At 35.7% G+C, this 9,435-nt stretch overlaps 1 long non-coding RNA gene across 2 annotated transcripts in view; it reads left to right on the top strand.

Annotated features, from left to right (window-relative positions):
* LOC104876496 overlaps positions 1 to 4,049 on the top strand; it is a 4,953-nt gene extending 904 nt beyond the window's left edge. The window contains exons 2-3 of one of the 2 annotated variants that reach the window (XR_004517278.1): positions 116 to 273; positions 1,223 to 4,049. This is a non-coding gene — a long non-coding RNA (uncharacterized LOC104876496). Of the gene's footprint in view, positions 1 to 115; positions 274 to 1,218 lie in introns of both variants that reach the window. The other variant, XR_784350.2, reaches the window with a different exon arrangement.
* The last annotated feature ends 5,386 nt before the right edge of the window (positions 4,050 to 9,435 follow it).

Here is a 9,435-nt window from a genome sequence, read left to right as displayed (position 1 = left end):
GCGGCGGGCGGCGGGCGCACTGAGCATGCTCGGAGGCGCTGGCCGCCTAGTCCTTGGCTCCGGGCGCTCCACTTCGGATTTTAGTTTTGACCAAGTGGGATCTGTTGTTCCACAGCGGTCCCGAGGAGCTCCACGCGAAATACTTCGGCGCCCAACCTGGGAGGCAGGTGTGCAAGCTCGGCATAGATACCCGCAGGGAGTTGTGCAAACTACAGAAGAGGAGAACATGAGAGGAGAGGAGCCTGGCAGAATGCGGGAAACCAGATCCTCTTTGTGAGCTCTGCGGGAAGGGGTTGAGCTGTTTTCAGTTAGGGACTTTTTAGGGGCGCAGGTGAAAGGTGGAGACAGGTAGTGTTGGTAATTAGTAACACCAGCGCAATGCCTCCAAAGGAACGATACAATTTACACCATAGATGGGGCATAGAAAACAGAAATGGACGATACTGAAGATAGGAAAAAAGTGGAGGGAAATGACATTTGTAAATAATACATTTCAGTTTTAACTTCCCAAATCATTTAATACTTCAAAACAGAATTTAGTTCTTTGACAGTAAATAGTGCTAGCTGTAGAGGTAATTCTGTCGTTATTGGTTTGCTTTCTTTCCCCCTTAGGGAAGTTGAAATGAGGAAGGGCTGGAAAGGGACCTGTAGGCAACTCCAGAAACAAGGATTTTCTTTTCTTTTTTCTTTTTCTTTTCTTTTTGCTTCTTTGACCTATTATTCAAGTTTACTTTTTTTTATTTTTATACAAGCGTTTAATGTATTTTGTTCATATCCATTCTGTTTACCCTCCGTTTTACCTCCCTCCTCTTTCTCCCTTATTTCCTTTTGTCTAGTAAGATTAAATTAGATCTCTTTTAATGTCGTTAAATTGAATTGCTACTTAAGAGTAAAAGATAAAGGTACAAGATCCAAATGATAAATGTCACTGTACTGTATACTTTAAAAGTATCAATAAACTCAGTGAGAAAAAAGTACACTTTTCAAATTCTGCACTACTAAAAAAAATAAATAAATAAATAAGAGCAAAAGAAACTGTCCAGAATAATAAACGTAGGCTTCAACTTGAGAACTTGTATCAGTTTTCAGCCAATCTATCTTTTTCTTCCCTGGTTTCACAATGACTTCTTTGGTGATGTTTTGTAATTATTTTATGGTACATATTTGTGAATAGACATAAAGAGGTGAAGCCACTTGAATAAATTCTCTTTCCTCTAGGTAGTCTTTGGGACAAAACTTCAATATCAATTTCTACAGCTACAAAATAGAAATAATATCAACTTTTTATTTTCATAAAATTAAAGTGAGGTGATACATGAAGTGGCTGTGAAAGAGAAGATTGGATAAGAGAAAGCTGGCTGTGCACGTGGGCGTGACCTGCTAATCATGAAAAACCAGAACACAGAAAACAGTTTCCAAGCCCCATACCTGGGGCCAATCGAAAAGTTTTCTTCACCTCTTCTGGTGTGAAATCAAGCAGGTTTATGGTAAGATGGCCTAGACTTCACAACAGGCTGAAGACCAAGAGACACAGAAGGACCCTGCCACTGCACTTCTCTTGGTAGCCTGCTCTCACTCTGCAGAGTGTAGTTCTTTTCCCACCTTTCACAAATGTAAAATCTCGCTACACTTTTTGCATGTCTTGCTAGTTCTTTGTTCAGGACACCAAGAACCTGAAAAGAATCTCTGCAGTACCCCCAAATCTGGTAACAGCTGGCAGATAATATGGCTATTAATAGCTTCAAAAGGTTTGGAAGAAGTTGGCTTGAAAACTAAAACACTAAGGAGAAAATTCTGGAAAGAACTTTAGACTTTTAGAGTAAAAATTTATAAATAAATACATATTTGTGTAGGATGAAATAACCTTATGACAACGAAAAATGTCTAGCATTGACTATAAACTATTTCAAATACAGAAAAGAATGACAAACTTTAAAAAGAAACTATGTGAGGACTCATTTCAAGGTCATGCTCAGATGTTTGCTATTGATATTTTTCATGCTCATTTATCCTTTCATTTCCTTTGGAAGAAGAAATACATTTATTTCCTGAATTTTTAGTTTCCATTTCTTTCCCCAGCCTTTCATTTTCGTCTTGTTTTTATAATAACTGGTTCTTGCCCTATTTAACCTATCCCCAAACTCTCAAACATCACTACTCATAGCAGCATATCATAATCTTAGCAAATTTTCCTTTTAAGTTTTGTTTTTTTCAACAGTTAAAACTCTGGATCCAATTTACCTACTTCCCTAGAGTTAGTATTTGGGGACTCAATGCTAAATTCTAATTTAGCATGCTACATAAATATTTGATTGGATTAGAAAGGAATCTGAAAGGAGAATTAGGAACAAATCCAGTCAATCCTATGACTTTTAGTTGCATATTCATAAATTGATGGGGAAACACATTTTAATGAAAATGTAAACCACACGATAAGAATTTGGAATGCTCTGGTAAAATTTTCCCATTGATTTCTATTCATAAAGTGAAATATCAATAGTAGAAACAAAAATAAAAATATATTTGACATTCTAGCTACTCATTCCCCGAATAAATATACTGGTGCATACATGCATAACATATAAACTAGTGGAGACTTAATGTCTGTATGCCCACAACCTCAAATTCTAGATTCTTTATTCCCAATATTCCCTGCTTTATTCCTCATGCATTTTTCTGCCTTTTCTCATTCGCTGTCCTTTTTTCCATATCAAAACTCCCTAGGCCTTAATTCCCTTTGAGGCCCAACAAGTCATGGTCACTTCAGAGATTCCTTATTAAGTCATAAGAATTAATTCTATCTTCCTTTGTGCCATTTCCGTGAAACATGACTTATTCCTCAACTTGGGGACTTTTCTTTCTGCTTCTCGGTATGCCTGTGTTTTATTTTTTAATGTTTCCCCAATCTACTAGTCTGTCTGAAAGTAAAGGTGACATTTTATGCACATCTGGAATCTTCTGATAACCCATATGAATCCTAGAAGATAGAAAGGTAGTAATTTTTGCCAAATAGAGAAAAGAGAAGATAGAATGATTCTCACCAACAGAAAGTACTAGAGGCTCTCTTACTCAGGACCCACAGAACTATACATTTTATGGCTTCTTTACAGTGATACTAGAGCCATATGACTAATTCTAACAGTACAAGCAGAAGTATCCTCTAATACCTGGGTAACAGGAGTTAAGACCCCAGATGCCTCCTTCCTGCCTCCCCTCTCCCTGCCATAGTGCCATGCTTCTCAGGAAGGAGCTATAAAAAGAAGTTACTGAAAGCAAATGACTACTTTCCTTGCACTCATCTTGGTGTGATCAGGTAAACCTGTGAGATTTCAGACTTTCTTTATCCTGAGGACACAAACTGTACTGTTCTGATCAGTATGTGATATGATTGAAAATATTTTAAATTATAGTGCACAAACACCCAATGAAACGAACTTATGACAGTGCTTTAGTGTGCTTATAAGTCAAAGCTAGAAATACATTCTCATGATCCCCTAATTTTTATAATAGCATTTTTCACAGCACCCCTTTGGGAAGCCAATGTGAGTTTGTGCGTGCATAAACTATGTACAATAGATTGACTTCAACTAAGGACAAAGGAGTGCATGTCCCAATAGTCCCCTCAACTGGATTGAAAACAAGTGTGCACCTGCCGTCCGGAGGCAGCACACTGTGATTAAGATTGTAGCTGACTAGCAGCTGTGAGTATGATTGCTGTGACCTGGTTTCATAGAATGTACAAAGAACGAAAGACATGTCTGCACTGCTTCTAGTGTTTATTTAGAGTATAGGCATACAGGTTACTTTAGAAACGCTCTTCTGTGAAAGGCTTCCATAGAAGTCTGGGGAATGTACATCTAGCCCAATTTTAGGAAGCATAAAAAAGGAGGTCAATTGTACCGGACACTGCTAGATGCTATGCTTTTCAGTAACTATAATAGCACAAAGGAATCTTGTCAAAACACATGATTTTGGGTGCACCAAGAATCCATGCACTATATTAAAATTTATCTGTTGGTATTTTTGTGATGTTATATTTTATTTATTTACCTACTTATTTTTATGTTTTTACTTTTTGGTACCAGGGATCGAACTCAGGACCTTGCACTTGTGAGGCAGGTGGTGGCACCACTGAGTGAAATCCCCAGCTATTTTATTTATTTTTAAGGAAAAATGTATTGTTTCAGTGATTGAAGCAACCATAGTTATATTTTTTCTTTTTATAAAATTTTTATTGGTCCATGTTTGGAGTACTTAATGATTACATTTTTTTGATTGATTGATTGTACCGGGAATCAAACTCAGGGCCTTGCACTTGCCAGGCAGTCACTGTACTACTAAACTACATCCCTGACCCTAATGATTACATTTCTTATGCAGAGCTGGCAGGTGTACACAACACATCTCAATAGGTTGGGGTTTTTTTGTTTGTTGTTTTTTTGTTTTGTTTTTATGGTGCTGGAGATCAGACTCCAGTCCTTGAGCTTGCACGGCAGGCCACGGAACCACTGAGCTAAATCTCTGGCCCATCTCAATACTTTTTTCATCTATTTCCCTTCCCCTCCTACTCCCTCCCTCATCTCTTGGTCCCTTTCTTCAAACTCATAGCTTCTTTTATACAAAAAACTCAAAAAATGTAAATATATTTTATTATTATCCACAAACTAAACAATAGATTCTAAGTGTCTTATAGGTGCTTTCATATGAAAATAATTAGCCTGAAAGCATGTAAAATTAGAGAATTGGATTAAAAGTTCTTATACTCTAAATTCTGGGGGGATTTTTGTACACAAATAGTTTTGACAATTTAGTAGTTCAAGAGTTTTATTAAATGAATGCATGATGATTTAATAGGGTACCAAGAAACAGATTTTAGTGTTTTCTGTACATATGTTCTAACGAAGGTCCTTTAATATCTCTGAATCATACCTTAATAATTAGTTTCACTTTATAAATTTCCATGATGCTTGCAAATACTTTAAGGGTACAAAGATGCACAGAATTTATACATATTCTTAATAAATTAAAAATATGTAGGTTTCTTTCCTATACATGTGCTTATTATATGAGCAATAAAATTATTTGCAAAGTAAGTTTGTGTGTCATGTAACTTTAAGTGTACCTGCTTAGCTGTTAATTCTTGTGTAACTTTCCATGTGCCCAGATGTCCTTGAAAGGTTAACCACTGTTTGCATTAACTTAATACTTTGTAGGTCACAAGAGAGTTTCATGTAAAATGCTCTCAACTGCATGCATGCTAGTAAGCGATTCATTTGTGGTTTACTTCTTTCCTGGAAGTTAAGGCCAATTTCTGTTCTCTTTTCGATTCAGGAATTGTTTTCCAGCTTTCCATCTGCCAAAAAATTTTGTGCTGTTTTGTTACTTAATGCAAGTTAATTTCAAAGTTGCTTAATTTTTCTAAATGATGGCTGTGATCTTGAATTATCACTTAATTGTGTTTTTTCTAAGAAATAGTCTTCTTGAGATATGTTATTTCCAATGTGGTGTATGTTTTAAATTCATTAATGACTGCTTCTGTACTTGAACAATGTGATGTACACTAGAGTTGAACTGCACAAGTTGTACCTTAATGTATATTAATTTCCTTTGGTTTGTTCTTAGTTTACTCACCAGAACTTCATTTGCAAGTGCATTCTAGAGTCATGGAATCCAGTGATGATACTGGAATATTTATATTCATTGACTTTCATTCATTAATTAATTTGGTGTATCTTTTTAAGCAATGATTATATTCAAGACACTATAACCTTTGCAGATATAAATAGTGATTGCCTTAAGCAAACCAGAAATGCTTTTATTTACCTTTTGGAATGATTTTGATGCCCAATGTTATTATAACAGTCATCAAATAATAATGTTTCTATATACACACAGAGTATAAATATTTGGACCATGGGCTTCGTAAGTAATATTTATAAATGTTTTGGTCTAAACTGAAATAGACCATCCTAACTATTGAAATGAAAAGTTATTGCTATAGTTTGGATCTGGAAGATCTCCCAAAGGTCTGGTTTCCAGCTCCCAGTGCTGTTGATGATGTGGGTCCTAGTAGTAGGAGCATGTCCTTTACTAACTCTGGAACTCTATCCTTTCTTGTCTCTCTACACTTCTGGATATAAAGTGAGCAATTGTGCTGCTCTTTGTACACTCACCATTGCCCTACCAAAGCCCCCAAAGCAACTAGGCCAACTGACCATGGACTGAAGCTCCAAAACTGTGAGCTTCTTTTTAGGCTGTTGTTGTAATAAAAGCAGACTAACAGTTATTCAAGGACTTGAAAACATGTATCAAAAAGACCTGCAGAGTTTGTCCTAATAGCTTCAAAAGAATATTCAAAACTTTAAATGGAAGTTGTGCCTTTTTTTGTCAGTGTACCAGCTTCATTTTATTTCAAATAAACTTTAATCAACTATAATTCAAATACATTAAACTGTATGCATTTTATATTTGGTGAATGTTAATGTTAATAAATGTATATATCCATTAAACTACCATTTTAAATATTAGAATATATCCATTATTCCAGAAAGCTCCCTTCTGTATTTTCCTTTAATCTTTCCCACATCTCAGGAAATCACTGATCTGGTTTTTATCATTTGTATATTAGTTTGCTGCCACCTGCCTTGCAAGTGCAAGGTACCGAGTTCAATCCCCAGTATAAAAAAATATTATATGTATGTTTGTTTTCCCCATTTTTTGAGTGTTATATAGATGGAAGGATGTAATATGTATTCTTCTGTATTTACCTTTTTTCTTCTGCATGTATAGATATTTTTAATTCATCCATATAATTGTAAGTACATTAGTAGCTTGATCCTTTTATTGTTGAGCAGTGGGTATTCTATGCTATGAAAATACAGTGACTTGTCAATTCACAATTGATAGATATTTGTGTTATTTTTATTATTGTCTTCTGTGACTATTTAAAAATATTTCTGTGTGTATATGTTATCAACTTCAATTTTTAATTCAAAAACTCCAATGACATTACTTAAAAATCAATATTATTTATGAAATGGTCATTAGGCATCTGATTAACTGAATATAAGCCTGTTGGACACTCACTAATCCACTACTTTGGCAAAGATTTAAAAATGTCTGCGGATGGGGGCACCTGCTTGTACAGTGGAACCTTGAAATTCATGGAAGTTATGTTCATGGAACACCTACAAATTGTGAAAAACTGGGAATTTCAGATATGGTCAGAAAAATGCCTATAAATTCCTATTTTTATCATTTTAGCCCTAAATATGCTATATCTCCTGCAGTCATGTAATTTAATAGAATACTGTATTAATAAAGCCTCAGAAGGTGCAGGGTTTCTTGGGGGCATCTAGGGATCTTACGGCTTTAAGCAGAACAAACTGGAGAAAGTTATGCAGTACAGCCATCTGTTATGATGTGGTGTGTTTACTGTACATAGGTTACAGGGCAGCAGCCAATCAGCAGCAAGGAGAACTAAATAATACTTTTGCATTGGCTACTTGCAAACCCTCCATTAAAAACCAATTGTAGAACCGGGGATTTAGCTCAGTGGTTCCACCACCTACCTCGCAAGCTCAAGGACCCGAGTTCAATCCTGGTACCAAAAAACAAAAACAAACAAACAAAAAATTGCAGAAGATATTTGCAGTTTCAATAAAACTGCGGGGTTTCCATGAACCATTGTTAGTTAGCTTCCAAGGAAAAATCTGAGAATGACCTAGGCCTTCAACTCTTAACTGTGACTTTACGGGCCAGTACTGTAATCCTGATACTCAGAAGGCTAAGGGTGGAGGATCTCCATGAGTTCAAATACAGCCTGGGCTATTGTTATGGTTTGGGTCTGGCTGTTCCCCCAAAGCCTCATTCCGTGGGAGATAACTGAATCTGGAATGTGTGGTGCTGGAATTAAGAGCATATGATTACTTAACCACTACATATGAGTGATTGGTTTTTCACTGCCCTGATTCGAATAGTCTGGATGGGATGAAAGAAGGAGAAAGATGCCGAGAAGCTCTCTTGTTGTCTTTGCTGCTATGTGGCTGCCATCTTGTTCCTCCTCTGCCATGCCTATTTGTCATACCTGTCTTGGAGCTAGCTGATTATGGACTGAAACCTCTACAAACTGTAAGCCAAGTAAACCCTTCCACTTTCAGTGTAGGTGTCTGGTATTTTGTCTCAGCAACGACAGAAAAATAACACAGATTCATAGTGAGTTCAAGGTCAGCCTGTGCTACAGAACAAGACCTTGTTTCAAAACAAAGACTTAAAAATATTTAAGCTTTATTTTCTTTTTAAGTAATGCAAACTAATTCGCTGGTTAAAAAGAATCAGCCAGATAATATAAATATAATTGCTTTGTAAATTATAAACTTTAATAGAACTAAAATATTATACTATTATACATAGCATGTGTAAATACTTAGGAAATAAATAGCCCACCAGGAATAAAATAATAAAAGTATTTTATTAATGATATTTTAAAGGACAGATTGGATGATTGTGAAATTCTGTTATAGTTTTCTATTAAAAAATCACTTAACTATCACCTTTAAATAAATTTCCTAAGGTAACTATCTTTGGTTAACTATAAGAACAGCAATCTGCCATGTAAGACCTAGAGAGCCAGTTGTAAAGTAGTTCATTAAGAGATATTCTTTATCTCTCATTCAATCAAATTATATTTGCAGAATGAATTTCTAGTCATAACTATTCTAGAGAGAATTTTATTTCTTTTCAACTCTAGATATGAATCTTTAAAGATTGTGCTTCTTTTTATTTGAAAGAGCTTGTTCCTCCTTCTTTTCTGCTCCTGTAACTATTTTTGTGTAAGCAAAAAAAAAGAAAAAAGAAAAGAAAAAAGAAGGAATTATTAAAAATCAAGAACAGTTTCATCATGCTCACTGATTTTATTTGCTCAACTGGTATGGATTGTCTGCTTACAATATCTGGAGCCTCCACTAAAAAGACTAATACACAAGAGCACAGACTCCTGATATTATCTAGAGCAGGTGTGGTGAACCTTTTAGAGCGTTCAATGGTAGAAACAGCCTGCTGTGGCACATGTGCCATGGATTCACCACTGCTGCTCTAGAGGTTTCTTCAATCACATGTTTGCTACAATGAGACTACATGACTCAAAAGCTAGGCTCCCCTGAGTCTCCTGATAGGAAGACCTATATATCATTTCTCTATGTGGCTCTGGGATATTTTAATTTTATTTTTCTAGGGTATTGAGAATTGACACTTCGGCCTTATCACTGAACTACATCTCCAATCCACTTTTAGGTTATTTTTTTATTAAGATAGGGTTTTACTAAGTCCCTAAGTTGTTCTAAGTAGGCCAAAACTTGTGAACCTCTAGCCTTAATCTCCTAGAGTATGTGGTCTTATAAAATAATAGCTTATTCTAAATAGCATACTGAGATAGCC

Source organism: Fukomys damarensis, unplaced genomic scaffold (genome assembly GCF_012274545.1).
Source record: "Fukomys damarensis isolate Sample0158 unplaced genomic scaffold, DMR_v1.0_HiC HiC_scaffold_15, whole genome shotgun sequence".
NCBI classification, from domain to species: Eukaryota; Metazoa; Chordata; class Mammalia; order Rodentia; family Bathyergidae; genus Fukomys; species Fukomys damarensis.
The sequence above is the reverse complement of the archived record's forward strand: the minus strand, read 5'-3'. Positions and strand labels throughout refer to the sequence as shown.